The 16,107-nt window shown below is 41.2% G+C and overlaps 1 long non-coding RNA gene and 2 pseudogenes across 2 annotated transcripts in view; 2 read left to right on the forward strand and 1 right to left on the reverse strand.

Annotated features, from left to right (window-relative positions):
• The window catches only part of LOC129135846 (spidroin-2-like), a 111,402-nt pseudogene that overhangs the window by 33,374 nt on the left and 61,921 nt on the right, over window positions 1-16,107 (forward strand).
• On the forward strand, window positions 2,314-5,818 carry LOC129135634 (small ribosomal subunit protein eS1-like; annotated as a pseudogene).
• Window positions 7,849-16,107, reverse strand: part of LOC134810809 (uncharacterized) — a 102,505-nt gene continuing 94,246 nt past the window's right edge. For both annotated transcript variants that reach the window (XR_010159403.1, XR_010159402.1), the window contains one exon: window positions 7,849-8,811. This is a non-coding gene — a long non-coding RNA (uncharacterized LOC134810809). The remainder of the gene's footprint in view (window positions 8,812-16,107) is intronic.

Here is a 16,107-nt window from a genome sequence, read left to right on the forward strand (position 1 = left end):
CTGCAGCCTCTGCCTCCTGGGCTCAAGCAATCCTTCCACCTCAGCCCTCCCCAGTAGCTGGGGCTGCAAGCATGTGCCACAACTGTTGCCTAATTTTTCATTTATTTTTTGTAGAGAGGGTTGTCTCACTGTGTTGCCCAGGCTGGTCTCAAGCTCCGGGGCTCAAGCAGTCTTGTCATCTCGGCCTCCCAAAGTGCTGGGATGGCAGGCATGAGCCACTGCGTCTGGCCAGTATGTTCAGTTTGTAAGAAAAGTACTGTGTTGACCTCTTCTATGTGCACATTTCTTTAAGTAATAATTCAATAAAGCATTTAGAAAAATTGGTGATAATAGGAGTGATTTGTAGAGTGATTGGCATGAAAGCTGATCACCTTAATTTGAACTACTCTGAAATGAGCACCAGGGGCCACCAAGAGGACCCTTTCAAGGTGTCATAGCCAAGGAGAGGAGTGTGTTGTGTACATCTCTGCATAAAGGATTTGCTGGTTACATGGAAGGATGAAGTCTCCTTCTGAGGACAGAGGCAGCAAGGCAAGTGGAAGCTCACAGCATTGAGCTTTCTAAGTGGACTTTGCTTAAATCTTGTGAATGACTCATGCTCTTAACATATACTCATGTACATATTGTCCATATAAACATTAATTCTGTAACAAGGCTCACACATAAGGGTTTTTTTTTTTTTTTTTTCCTTTGGGACAGTCTTGCTTTATTGCCCAGGCTAGAGTACAGTGGCATAGTCTTGACTCACCGCAACCTCCGCCTCCTGGGTTCAAGCAATGCTTGTGTCTCAGGCCCCCGAGTAGCTGGGACTACAGGTGCACAACACCATGCCTGGCTAATTTTTGTATTTTTAGTAGAGAGGGGGTTTCACCACGTTGGCCAGGCTGGTCGCAAACTCCTGACCTCAAGTGATCTGCGCACCTCAGCCTCCTAAAGTGTTGGGATTACAGGTGTGAGCCACTGCACCTGGGCCCACACATAAGGTTTGAGTTGAGATAGAGAAAACTCTGGCAGGACTGAGGGATTGGGCCACTGTCTCTGGGTAATGTGCACAATTTCTGGAATCTTCTCTACTTCCAGAGTTCCCACTTTCTGTTTGTCTCCTGTTTATTCAACAAACTTGTATGGAACCACAGTGTGTCTAGAACTTGCCAGGTGTGGAGGATAAAAAGATGATTGAGGTTGGGCATGGTGGCTCATGCCTGTAATCCCAGCACTTTGGGAGGCCAAGGCAGGGAGATCACTTGAGGTCAGGAGTCTGAGGACAACCTGGCCAACATGATGAAACATCTCTACTAAAAATACAAAAATTAGGCAGACATGGTCGCATGCACATGTAGTCCTAGCTCCTTGGGAAGCTGAGGCAGAAGAATCGCTTGAACCCAGGAGTCAGATGTTGCAGAGAGCTGAGATCACACCGCTGCATTCCAGCCTGGGAGACAGAGCGAGATTCCATGTCAAAAAAAAAGATGACTGAGATACAGACTCCATCAGGGTTGACTCTAACACAAATTAGGTAAGGGCCCAAGGTCTGGCTGGGCAAGCAGCTTGATCGGCTTCATACTGCATCCTCTATTAGAATGAAGAACACTTTTTTCTTTACCCATGAAAATGTTTTGTGCTTCATACCTACAGGTGCAATTTGTGTTAATTCTGCAAAATTTGTCGCATAACTCTGCCTGTATTCTTAGCATTTTTCCTTTGAGAGATTTCTCAGCACATCATCTTTGGACTATGTGGAATTGGAAATTTACTTAGAGTCAGCAACAAGTACTGGAAAGTCAGTTCTTAGTCAAGAGTTAGGTTTTCAAAGATAGTGGATAAAATAAAAAATTAGTACAGTCAAGATTATACATGCAAATCCCCTCATCATTCATAAAGTTTAGCCGTCAGTCTTACCGTGGCTCACCAGGTCCAATCCATACTTCTTCCTCCATGATTGGAGCAGAGGGTGATTTTTTTTTATGAGCAACTGATGAAGTCATTTAGAGACTATTTGCAGTAGGAGCCATGTGTACTACAGACCAATCAATGTGCCCTCATGGCTCCATTTCTGCCTCTCTTCCTCTTTGTTCTTGCCAAGTACCCAGAGTTCATTTTCCATAGATTGAAAGAGCCCAAGTTGGGCCTATATCTAGGAGTACAATTGCTGGGTTATTTGGTAACTCTATGTAGAATTGTTTGGGAAGTTGTTAAACTGTTTCTCACAGTGGCTACACCATTTTAATTCCCACCAGCAGTGTATGAAGGTTCTAGTTTCTCTGCATCCTCACCAACACTTGTTATTTTCTGTTTTTTTTTTTTTTTTTTTTTTTGAGATGAAGCCTTGCTTTGTCGCCCAGGCTGGAGTGCAGTGGCACAATCTTGGCTCACTGCAACTTCTGCCTCCCAGATTCAAGTTACTCTCCTGCCTCAGCCTCCCGAGTAGCTGGGATTATAGGCACCCACCACCTTGCCTGGGTAATTTTTGTATTTTTTTAGTACAGACAGGGTTTCACCATGTTGGCCAGGCTGGTCTCAAACTTCTGGCCTCAGGTGATCCACCTGCCTCGGTCTCCCAAAGTGCTGGGATTACAGGCATGAGCCACCGCACCAGGCCAATTTTCTGTATCTTTGATTCCAGCCATCCTTATGGGTGTGAAGTGGTATCTCATTGTGGTTTTGATTTCTGTTTCCCTGATGATGAATTTCATTGAGCATCTTTTCATGTGCTTATTGGCCACTTGTATGTCTTCCTTGGAGATGTGCCATATTTTCATATTCAAAAATGAAAGCACAGGTCCACACAAAAATTTGTACATGAATAATTACAGTAGCATCACTCCTAATAACCCAAAGAGGGAATTAATCCAAATGCCCACACCAGATGAAGAGGTACACCGAATGTTGTCTACCCAAATGGTGGAATATTATTTGATCACAAAAAGGAGCAAAGTACATATGCTACGGCGTGGATGAACCTTCAAAACAGATGAAAGATCACATTCTACATGATTTCATTCAGATGGTAATCTATAGAAATAGGAAGTCGATTAGTGGTTGCTTAGGACTGGTAGGGGCATGGGAGAATGGGGGTGTTAGCTAAAGCGTATGAGGTTTCTTTTTGAGGTCATGAAATGTTCTAAGATTGACTGGTAATGTTTTTGTATATCTCTGAATATATTAAAAACCATTGAAATGTAAAAAATGCAAAGAAAAAACAGCCCAGGTTGCAATTTTATTCAACACTTGATTGGCTTTAAAAATAGATTCCAGGCTGGGCATGGTGGCTCACACCTGAAATCCCAGTGCTTTGGGAGGCTGTGGTGGGAGGATTGCTTGAGGCCAGGAGTTCCAGGCCAGCCTTGGCAACATGGCAAGACCCTGTCTGCACAAAAAAAGAAAAAATACATAGCAGCTGGGTGCAGTAGCTCACACCTGTAATCCCAGCACTTTGGGAAGCTGAGGCGGGCAGATCACCTGACATCAGGAGTTCAAGACCAGCCTGGCCAACATAGTGAAACCCCATCTCTACCAAAAATATAAAATTTAGCCTTGGTTGGTTCTCTAAGCAGCACTATGGCGTTTGTTAGGAACAAGTGCCTTATGAAAGGTGGCAAAAAGGGAGTTAAGAAGAAAGTAGTCGATCCATATTCTAAGAAAGATAAGTATGATGTGAAAGCACCTCCTATGTTCAATATAAGAAATATTGGAAAGTCTTGGTCACCAGGACCCAAGGAACCCAAATTGCATCTGATGGTCCCAAGGGTCTTGTGTTTGAAGTGAGTCTTGCTGATTTGCAGAATAATCAAATTGCATTTAGAAAATTCAAGCTGATTACTGAAGATGTTCAGGGCAAAAACTGCCTGACTGTCTTCTATGGCATGGGTCTTACCTGTGACAAAATATGTTCCATGGCTGAAAAATGTTGAACAATGATTGAAGCTCATGTTGATGTCAAGACGACGATGGTTACTTCTTTCATCTGTTTTGTGTTGGTTTTACTAAAAAACGCAACAATCAGATACGGAAGACCTCTTATGCTCAGCACCAACAGTCTGCCAACTCCAGAAGAAGATGAGGGAAATCATGACCTGAGAGGTGCAGACAAATGACTTGAAAGAAGTGGTCAATAAATTGATTCCAGACAACATTAGAAAAGATGTAGAAAAGGCTTGCCAATGTATCCTCTCCATGATGTCTTCATTAGAAAAGTAAAAATGCTGGAGAACCCTGGGTTTGAAAGGCATGGAGCTTCATGGTGAAGGTAGTAGTTCTGGAAAACCCACTAGGGATGAGACACATGCTAAAGTTGAATGAGCTGATGGATATGAACCACCAGTCCAAGAATCTGTTTAAAGTTCAGACTTATAATAGTGGCAAATAAAAAGTCCTACTTGTGAGAAACAAACAATGAACAACAGTGAAAAAAGCAAAATTAGCCTGGTGTGGTGGTGCATGCCTGTGATCCTAGCTACTCAGGAGGCTGAGGCACGAGAATCACTTGAACCCGGAGACAGAGGTTGCAGTGAGCCAAGATTGCACCATTGCACTCCAGCCTGGGAAACAGAGTGAGATTCTCTCCAAAAAGAAAAAAAAAAAAAAAGGATCTGGGCTTGGTGGCATTCAGCTGTAGTCTCAGCTACTCTGAAGGCTGAGGTGGGAGGATGGCTTGAGGCCAGGAGTAATTTGAGGCTGCAGTGAACTATGATTGTGACACTGTACTCCAGCCTGGACTGCAGAGCAAGACCCTATCTCTTACACATACATACATACACACACACATGCATACATACCCAGGCTCTACCTCCGGTGATTCTGACTCAGTAGGGTGGGGTATCCCCTAGGGATCCTGCTGTTCAGCCTGGTCTGGGATCCACTTTTCACTGGGAACTGAGACACTGGCTGTGAGCCTTTCTGTCCTGTGATGTAGAGGTCATGGCGACGCAGGTTCAAGCTTAAGGAGAACTGACTGCTTTAGGTATTGTTCTGAACATCATCTCTTACTCTCACAGCAACATCCTTAGAAGGTCGATGTGTCCCCACTCTACAGATGAGCAACTGAGGTTTCAGAGGAGTTTAGCTTGTTCAAAACTTATTCTTCCTATTGGAAACTTTGTACCCTTTGACCGGTGTCTCCTATCCCCTACCTTTCCTCCACCCCAGCCCCAGATAACCACTGTCCTACTCTCTATTTCTGTGAGTTCAACTTCTTTAGATTCCACATATAATAAAATCATGCAGTATTTGTCTTTCTGTGCCTGGCTTATTTCACTCAACACAATGTCTTTCAGATTCATCTATGTTGTTGAAAATGACAGGATTTCTTTTTTTTTAAGGGTTAATAGTATTCCGTTGTGTGCATATAGTACATTTGCTTTATCCTTTCATCCATTGATGGACACTTAGGTTGATTCTATATCTTGGGTATTGTGAATAGTGCTGCAGTGAACATAGGAATGTAGGGATCCCATCGACATATTGATTTCGATTTTTTTTTTTTTTTGTCTATACCCAGAATTTGGGTTGCTGGATTATATGCTTTGAAATCTATAGCACAGCAGTGTGACTATAGTCAATAATAATGTATCTTTCAAAATAACTAAGAGGGTACATTTCAAATGTCTCATCATAAAAATTGTCAGTAAATGAGGGGATGGACATGTTAATTAGTTTGATCTAATCATCCCACATTGTATACACATATCAAAACATCACGTAAATGTGTACAATTATGATTTGTCAATTAAAATAACATTAGTTAAAAAAATAAGTAACTTGTTCAAAGCCCCAGTTGGGATTGATGGAGCCGGGACATGCACCAAAGCTGTTGCTCTCAGGCCCGCAGAGTCCTTGGTCCACGAATGTTGAAGCCCTACCTGAGATTTCTACTGAGATCAGTGTAGGGATTCAACGTCTCAGAATCATCCCATCCTCCAGGGCCCACAAGTCCATGACTGCTGCCTCTACCCCCGACCCTACTGACCTGAAATGTGGCCCCTGCTTTCATTTCCAGGAGCATACAACACTTACACCAAGCATTGATGGGTTTTGTTGACTTCATTTGAGATGTGGGGCCGTGGAGAGGGTCCCATGATCCTTGCTTGGTGTTGGCCAACTCATTGACTTCTCTCATTTGACTTTACCCTGCCCTTTTCTACTCACCTCCTCTGTCATGGATTGCTCTGGGAATTCTGAGCCCTAGTTCCTTTATTTTGCAGATAACCTGCACTCTTCTCTGCAATGAATCCCAAAAGTATGTAGTTGAGCTGACTGCAAGGTGCTTGACACGCAAGAGATTCCACAAATGGGATTTGGCCTCTGGAAAGTGGTGGTAGTTCCAGATTTATGTGGATGTTACTTTGTATTTCCCTATAAAATATATTCTTTAAACTATCAAGCTCTTGGCTCCTGGATGCAGTCCTTTGCTGGTGGCAGTGGGCTGGGTACTGCCTCCGGGGAGAAATGCTACCCACTTAGAGAAAGAGAAAATGGTTCTCTTTAAGAGGCAGAGGGAGGTTTCCAGTGCCAGTTTGTTTGGAGGCAAAATGTCTGTTGTATTAAAATTGCCCAAACTTGGGCTGGTGCCTTGTGTGTTTAGAGCTCAAAGCCACGATTGTTTTCTTTTTTTTTTTTTCTTTTTTTTTTTTTTTTTTTTTTTTTTTTTTGGTGGTCGGTTTTCCATCCTATTGCTTGGCAGGTTTCTGCTAATAGCTTCGACCTCAAGAGTGCCAATATACAGACACTAATATCACCTACTATGTGTCAGTCTGTAGTGCCTACTATGTGCCAGGCATTGGAGATAATATAATGATGAACAAGATAAACATGGCACTTGGAAAAGAGAGTCTAGTTCCCACTCTCAGCCCACCCCAAAGAGAGGCCAGAATTGGGCTTCCAAAGATCTCAGATGTCCTTGCATCATCTCCCTGAAGAGGGCGGGTGAAGCTTTGGTGTCTGAAGAGAATTTGGCTGGACAATCCCCCAGGTTTGGAACGATGGGAAGGAGCTGCCATCTGTGTTTAAGGTGAGAAGCAGAGGAGTGGCTGGATGTCAGAGGATGCCAAGATGAAGAGAAGGTTTTGTCAGTTCCTATGCATAGTGGAGACCTGTTACAGTGAGGGTCCCTGGGGCTGAGCCTGTGGGTCGGTGGAATGATGCTGTGAGGACGGTCTTGTTATAGCAGATGGCCCAAAGAATGTTGACGGATCATGAGCAGCTGGAAGAATGGAGAGTTCGGGGGATGTAGTTCCTACCTGGCTTTCCAACAGTGTGTAAGCCCAGAATTCTTACATAAGCCCATGGAGAAGGGAAAGGAATGCTGGTAACGACAAGATTGCATTCTCCACCTGCCAGGCATCCAGGGACTCAGAGCAGATTTAAGTGAAGTTACAGAAATAGGAATGCGACATTTCCTAAATTCGGGTGTGCTGGAGCAAAATGGATTCTCTCTCTAGTTTGTGGGGAAGGAGAATGCTAACAGACAAGACTCCAGGTTTTAGGTCTTAAACCTGGTGCCTAGAAATGCATTTTCTACTGGATGCAGACAGAAGCTCCATATAGACATATCCATCGCTGCATCTCTCATGCCTTGTGTTCTCCCTAATTTTACCTTTTTAACCCACAGAGGAAGAAAGTTCCAGTATCACTTCTGGCGTCTCAAGACTGAGTTAAGTGGCCAGGTGGGGTTATTCATGCCTGTAATCTCATACTGAAGGGGTGGCCTGCCCGTCCACACCTGTGGGTATTTCTAGTCAGGTAGGATGAGAGACAGAAAAGAAATAAGACACAGAGACAAAGTATAGAGAAACAACAGTGAGCCCAGGGAACCGGCGCTCAGCATAACAAGGACCTGCACTGGGACCCGTCTCTGAGTTCCCTCAGTTTTTATTGATTATTATCTTCATTATTTCAGCAAAAGGGAATGTAGTAGGAGGGCAGGGTGATAATAAGGAGAAGGTCAGCAACAAATATGTGAGCAAAAGAATCTATGTCATAATGAAGTTCAAGGGAAGGTACTATGACTGGACATGCACGTAAGCCAGATTTATGTTTCTCTCCACCCAAACATCTCAGTGGAGTAAAGAATAACAAGGCAGCATTGCCGTAAACATGTCTCGCCTCCCACCATAGGGCGGTTTCTCCCATCTCAGAATTGAACAAATGTACAGTTGGGTGTTATATAGAGACATTCAGTTCCCAGGGGCAGGCAGGAGACAGTGGCCTTCATCTTTCTCAACTGCAAGAGGCTTTCCTCTTTGACTAATCCACCTCAGCACAGACCATTTATGGGTGTTGGGCTGGAGGACGGTCAGGTCTTTCTCATCTCACGAGGCCATATTTCAGACTATCACATTGGGAGAAACCTTGGACAATACCCAGCTTTCAAGGGCAGAGGTCCCTGTGGCTTTCCACAGTGCACTGTGCCCCTGGTTTATTGAGACTAGAGAATGGCGATGACTTTTACCAAATATACTGCTTGCAAACATTTTGTTAACAAGGCACGTCCTGCACAGCCCTACATCCCTTAAACCTTGATTTCATACAACACATGTTTTTGTGAGCTCCAGGTTGGGTCGAAGTGGTTGGGGCAAAGTGGCTGGGGCAAAGCTACAGATTAACAACATCTCAGCAAAGCAATTGTTTAAAGTACAGGTCTTTTTCAAAATGGAGTCTCTTATGTCTTCCCTTTCTATGTAGACACAGTAACAGTCTGATCTCTCTTTCTTTTCCCTACATATCCCCCATCCCCCTTTTCGTTTTGACAAAACCAGCATCATCATCATGGCCCCTTCTCGCTGGTCGCTGTCTCTCTGGAGCTGCTGGATACACCTGTAGAATAACAATAGAAAAGACAGACATACAAGGATTAATACAAAATTTGCAATAGTGGAATTTCCGGTGGTTTTCACCCAAGTGACGGGGCAAGAGGACGGTGTGGGTGCTGCGGCACCCGGGCAGTCTCCCACCTCCTTTGTGTCTTAGTTGCTGTTTCTCATAGTTTTCAGTCTTTCTCCTCACCTGCTGACTCGCGCCTTTTATCTCTTTGTCTCCCTTCTCTTATGGTCTCTCTCTCTCTCTTTTACACTATCTCTCTCCCCAATCTCACTTTCTGTGTCTGTCTCTGATCTCTGTCTCTTTTTCTTTCCCTTCCTCTCCCTGGCTCTCCACATGTGCTGTTTTCTTGGTGGATGGCAACTTCATCTGTTCTGATATCACCATTTTGTTCGCCCTGCGAGTCGATGATGCTCGATTGCGGGTTTTCTGCCTCTGCGGAGGCACTTTCATTTGCATCTCTGATGGGTTCATTGTAGAACTTCAAATGTCTAGTGGGTATCCAAACAGGAAGCTGATTTTCTCCTGGTGAAACACGAGCAAAACCTCTCCCCCATGGTATCACCTTACCTATTTCCCACGTTTTGTTTTTGTTGTCTTTCCACCAAATCAGTTTTCCCTCATGTGGGCTGTTCTTTTCACCAGTAAAATGTTCTGCAGAAGTAGTGGTCTGATTTCTATATATGTTTAGAAAATTTAAAGTATAGAGTGTTATATTAAGTTGCATCTGGGGAGTGTTATACTCCTTACTGTCTTTTTCCTTTTTTTGTTTAACCAATTGAGCTTTGAGTGTTCTAAGCAGGACAGGTAGGATCTGCGTCTGGCACAGCCAGCCAGGTCTCCTTACCCTCTGCTTCCCTTTCTGCCTGTGACTGAATGGATAGGTCAGGGTCTAGTAGGGGATCCAGGAAGAGGAAGCCTCATTAACTTCTATTCTGCAGCAATTGATGGCCACCCAACTTGAACAGTGGGGTTTTGTCACCTCATGTACTAAGACCAGAGATAGCTGATGCCAAGGTTGGCTAAATTAGTAGCTTGAGATGTTAGGTGTTTCTTTTGAGGTTTCTATGCTGCTATTGTCTTCTGCTCTTGGTCACAGAGGCTGCCACAATCCGCATGTCAAGTCCTCATGTGACAATATCCAGAGACAGCAAGGAAGAGGTACAGTGTATTCCTGCATGTTTCTTAAAAAAATGTTTTTGATAGAGAATAATTGTACACATTTATGGGGTCCATGTGAGATTCTGGTACATGCATGCAATGTGTAATGATCATATCAGGGTCTTTAGGATATTAATCTCCTCAAACATTGATCATTTCTTTGTGTTGCGAATATTTCACATCTTATTGCTATTTAGAAATATACAATAAATCCATTTATCAGGATACAAAATCTTTGTACACAAATCAGTAGCAGTGCTATACGCCAACATCTATAGGCTGAAAATCAAATCAAACCCTTTTATGATAGCTGTAAAATAAAATACTTACAATATAACTAACCAAGGAGGTGAAAGACCCCTACAAGGAAAACTACAAAACACTGTTGAGAGAAATCATAGGTGACACAAACAAATGGAAACACATTCCATGCTCATGAATGGGTAGACTCAATATTGTGAAAATGACCATATTGCCAAAAGCAGTCTACAAATTCAATGCAATTCCTATCAATATACCATCATTATTCTTTATAGAACTAGAAAAAAAATGCCAAAATTCATTTGGAACTAAAAAAGAGTCTGCATAATCAAAGCAAAGCTAAGCAAAAAGAACCAATCTAGAGGCATCACATTACCCAACTTCAAACTGTATTACAAGGCTATAGTCACCAAAACAGCATAGTGCTGGTATAAAAATAGGCACATGACCAATGGGACAGAGTAGAGAACCTAGAAATAAAACCAAATACATAACAGCCAACTGATCTTCGACAAAGTAAACAAAAACAAAGTAGGGAAAGTACACCCTATACAACAAATAGTGCTGGGATAATTGGCAAGCCACATGTAAAAGAATAAAACTGCATCCTCATCTCTCACATTATACAAAAATCAACACAAGATGGATCAAAGACTTAAATCTAAGATCTGAAAACATAAAAATCCTAGAAGATAACATTGGAAAACGTTTCTACACATTGGCTTAGGCAAATAGTTCATGACCAAGAACCCAAAAGCAAATACAAGAGAAACAAAGATAAATAGATGGGACTTAATTAAACTAAAAGCCTCCTGCACAGCATAGGAAATAATCAGCAGAGCAAACAGATCACCCACAGAGTAGGAGAAAATTTTCACAAACTGCATCTGACAAAGAACTAATGTCCAGAATTTACAGGGAACTCTAATCGGCAAGAAAAAAAATAATCCCATCAAAAAGTGTGCCAAGGAAATGAATAGACAATCCTCAAAAGAAGATATGCAAATGGCCAACAAACATGAAAAAATGCTCAAAATCACTAATTGCCAGGGAAATGCAAATCAAAACCACAATGCAATACCACGTGTAAAATAAACAAAAATAGGGCCAGGCGCGGTGGCTCACGCCTGTAATCCCAGAACTTTGGGAGGCTGAGGTGGGTGGATCAGGAGGTCAGGAGTTTGAGACCAGCCTGACCACCATGGTGAAACCCAGTCTCTACTGAAAATACAAAAATTAGCCAGGCATGGTGGCGGTTGCCTGTAATCCCAGCTACTCAGGAGGCTGAGGCAGGAGAATTGCTTGAATCTGGGAGGCAGAGGTTACAGTGAGCTGATATTGCAGCACTGTACTCCAGCCTGGGCGACAGAGCGAGACTCCATCTCAAAAAAAAACAAAAACAAAAACAAAAAAAGCAAAAATTGATGTTGGCACAGATGTGGTGAAAGAGAACGCTTTTACACTGATGATGGGAATGTAAGCTAACACCACCACTATGGAAAGCAGTATGGAGATTCCTTAAAGAACTAAAAGTAGATCTATCATTTGATCCAGCAATCCCACTGCTAGGTATTTACCCAGAGGAAAAGAAGTCATTATATGAAAAAAGATACTTTTGCACACATGTTTACAGCAGCAAAATTCACAGTTGCAAAACTATAGAACCAGCCCAAATGCCCACCAATGAATTAGTGGATAAAGAAAGTGTGTTATATATGTATATATACACCATAGAATACTACTTAGCCTTAAAAAAGAATGAAATATTGGCATTCATAGCAACCTGGATGGAGTTGGAGAACATTATTCTAAATGAAGTAACTCAGGAATGGAAAACCAAACATTGCATGTTCTCACTCGTAAGTGGGAGCTAAGCTATGATGATGCAAACGCACAAGAATGAAACAGTGGACTTTGGGGGCTCAGGGGGAAGGTGGGAGGGGTTGAGAGATAAAACACTATACATTGGGTAAACTGCTTTGGTGATGGGTATGCCAAAATTTCAGAGATCACCACTAAGGAACTTATCCATGTAACCAAATACCACCTGTTCCCTAAAAACTATTGAAATTAAAAATATATATATACAACAAATTGTTACAGTCACTTTCTGTGATAATGAACACTAGATCTTATTCCTTCTATTATATATTTTTATACCCATTAATCAATCTCTTTTCAAACCCCTCCTATTCCCAGCCTCTGGTAACTATCATTCTACTCTTTATCTCCATGATATCAATTTTATATAGCTCCAGGGCACACAAGTCCATAACTGCGGCCTCTATCCCTGACCCTACTGACCTGAAACATGGCCCCCGCTTTGATTTCCAGGAGCATAAACTGCTCATATAAGTGAGAACATGCAATAGTTTTCTTTCTGTGCATGGCCTAGTTCACCTAACATTATGACCTTTAATTCCATCCATTTAGGTGAAAATGACAGGATTTCATTCTTCTTTATGGCTGAATACTATTCTATTGTGCGTATATTCCCATTTTCTTTATCCATTTATCCATTGATTGACACTTAGATTGATTGCATATCTTGGCTATTGTAAATAGTGCTGCAGTAAATATGGGGGTACAGGTATCCCGTTGATACACTGATATCCTTGTTTTTGGATGTGTAGCCAGGAGTGGGATTGCTGGATCATATGGTAGATCTGTTCTTAGTTTTTTGAGAAATCTCTGTACTTTTTTTCATAATGGCTGTACCAATTTACATTTCCACCAACAATATACAATAATTTTCTTTTCTTCACATGCTTGCCAGCATTTGTTGTGCTTTGTCTTTTTAATAATAGCCATTCTAAAAAGTGTGAGATGATATCTCATTGAGGTTTTGATTTGCATTTCCGTGATGATTAGTGATGTTGAATATTTTTTCATCAACTTGGTGATTTGTATATCCTCTTTTGAGAAATGTCTATTTTTTGATTGTTTCTTTTGCTATGCAGAAGCTCTTCCATTTAATTAGATCCTATTTGTCAATTTTTGCTTTTGTGGAAATTGCGTTTGGCATCTTCACCATGAACTCTTTGCCCATCACTATGTACTGGGTGGTATTGCCTAGGTTGTCTTCCAGCGTTTTTATAGTTATGGGTTTTACATTTAAGTCTGTAGGCCATTTTGAGTTAATTTTTGTGTATGGTGTAAGGGAGGGGTGTTGTCTCTTCACTCTGTTGATTGTTTTATTTGACATGCAGAAGGTACTTAGTTTAATATAATCCCATTCATCTGTTTTTGTTGCTTGTACTTTTTAAGTGTTAGCCATACAATGTTTGTTCTCCAACGTTTCTCCTGTGTTTACTTCTAGTAGTTTTATACTTGTGGCTGTTACATTTAAGTTTTTAATCTATTTTGAGTTTATTTTTGTAAGTGATGAGAGATAAGGGTCTAGTTTTATTCTTCTGTGTTTGGATATCTAGTTTTCCTGGCACCATTTAATGAAGAGGGTGTCCTTTATTCAATGTATGTTCTTGACAGCTTTCTTGAAAATCAGTTAGCTGTAAATATGTGGATTTATTTCTGGGTTCTTTAGTCTGTTTCCTTTGTTTTCATGTCTGTTTTAATACCAATATATGCTGTTTTGGTTACTATAGCTTTGCAGTAAGTATATATGTATGTATGTGTGTATATATATATATATATATATATATATATATATATATTTTTTTTTTTTTTTTTTTTTTTTTTTTTTTGAGACGGAGTCTCGCCTTGTCACTCAGGCTGGAGTGCAGTAGTGAAATCTCGGCTCATTGCAAGCTCCGCCTCCCAGGTTCATGCCGTTCTCCTGCCTCAGCCTCCCGAGTAGCTGGGACTACAGGTGCCCACCACCACGCCCGGCTAATTTTTTGTTTTTTTTTTTTTTAGTAGAGACGGGGTTTCACCATGTTAGCCAGGATGGTCTCGATCTCCTGACCTCGTGATCCAGCCACCTTGGCCTCCCCAAGTGCTGGGATTACAGGCATGAGCCACCACGCCCAGCTGCTTTGCAGTATATTTTTAAATCAGGTGGTGTGAGGCTTCTAGCTTTGTTCTTTTTGCTCAGTATTGCTTTGGCTATTTGGGGTCTTCTGTGGTTCCATATGAATTTCAGGGTTTTATTTTTTTCCTGTTTCTGTGAAGAATGTAATTCATAGGGATTATACTGAATCTCTAGATTGCTTCGGGTAGTATGGTCATTTTAACAGTATTAGTTATTCCAAACCACGAGCAAGATATGCCTTTCCATTTGTTTGTGTCTTCTCAATTTATTTTATCAGTGTTCTGTGGTTTTCATTGTAGAGGTTATTTTTTCCCCCCATCTTAAGTTTATTCCTAGGTATTTTATTTTTGTAGCTGTTGTAAATGAATTTCTTCCTTGGTTTCTTTTTTAGCTAGTTTGTTACTGGTATATAGAAACATTACTGATTTTTGTATGTTGATTTTGTGTCCTGAAGCTTTACTGAATTATACATCTGTTTTTTAAAAAAATTTTTATCTTTTATTTTTTGAGATAGAGTCTCGCTCTGTTGCCCAGGCTGGAGTGCAGTGGTGCAATCTTGGCTCACTGCAACCTCCGCCTCTCAGTTTCAAGTGATTCTCCTGCTTCAACCTCCCAAGTAGCTGCGATTACAGGCACCTACCACCTATGCCTGGCTAATTGTATTTTTAATAGAGATAGGATTTCATCATGTTGGCCAGGCTGGTCTCAAACTCCCAACCTCAGGTGATCCGCCCATCTTGGCCTCCCAAAGTGCTGGGATAACAGGCATGAGCTACCATGCCCAGCCTAATTTATCCACTTTAAGAGTATTTTGGTGGAGTCTTCAGGTTTTTCTGTTTACAAGTGTAAGATTATGTCATCTGCAAAGTGAGACAATTTGACTTCCTCTTGTCTAGTTTGGATGCCTTTTATTTCTTTATCTTGTCTGATCACTCTGGCTTCGATGTCCCATACTGTGTTGAATAAGAGTGGTGAAAGTGGGCATCCTTGTCTTGTTCCAGTTCTTAGATGAAAAGCTTTTCAATTTTTCCCAGTGAGTATGATGTTAGCTGTAGGTTTGTCATATATACCTTTTCTTAGGTTGAAGTGTTCCTTCTATGCATAATTTGTTGAGAGTTTTCATCATGAAGGAATGGTAAGTTTTACTGAGTGATTTTTCTGCATCTGCTTAGATGATCAGATAGTTTTTGCCTTTCATCTTGTTGATGTGATGTATCACATGTATTGATTTTGTGTATGTTGAGCCATCTTTGCATTCCTGGGATAAATCCCACTTGATCATGGTACATTATCTTTTTCATTCATCATTAGATTTGGCTTGGTAGTATTATGCTGAGAATTTTTCCATCTGTGTTCATTAGGAATATTGCCCAATAGTTTTCTCTTTTTGTTGTGTCCTTGTCTTGATTGGATATCAGGGTAATGTTGGCCTTATACAATGAGTTAGGAAGAATTCCCTCCTCTTCAATTATTGGGAATAGTTTGAGAAGAATTGGTGTTTGTTTTTCTTTATAAACTGTGTAGAAATCAGCATAAAAACCTAGTCTGGGGCTTTCCTCTTTGGGGAGACTTTTTGTTACTGATTCAAACCTGCTATTAATTTTGAGTCAGATCAGGTTTTCTGTTTCTTCCTAGTTCAATCTTGGTAGGCTGTGTATGTCTGGGAATTTATCCCTTTCCTCTAAGTTTTCCAATTTGTTAGCATATGGTTGTTCATAGTAGCCTCTAATGATCCTTTTTATTTCTTTGGTAAAGGTTGTAATGTCTCCTTTTTCATTTCTGATTGTATTTATTTGGGTCTACTTTCTTTTTTTTTTTTTTTTTTTTGGTTAGCCTTACTAGTGGTTTATCAATTTTGTTTAACTTTTCAAAAAACCAAC

The sequence above is a fragment of the Pan troglodytes genome, chromosome 7, assembly GCF_028858775.2.
Source record: "Pan troglodytes isolate AG18354 chromosome 7, NHGRI_mPanTro3-v2.0_pri, whole genome shotgun sequence".
In the NCBI taxonomy this organism is placed as follows: domain Eukaryota; kingdom Metazoa; phylum Chordata; class Mammalia; order Primates; family Hominidae; genus Pan; species Pan troglodytes.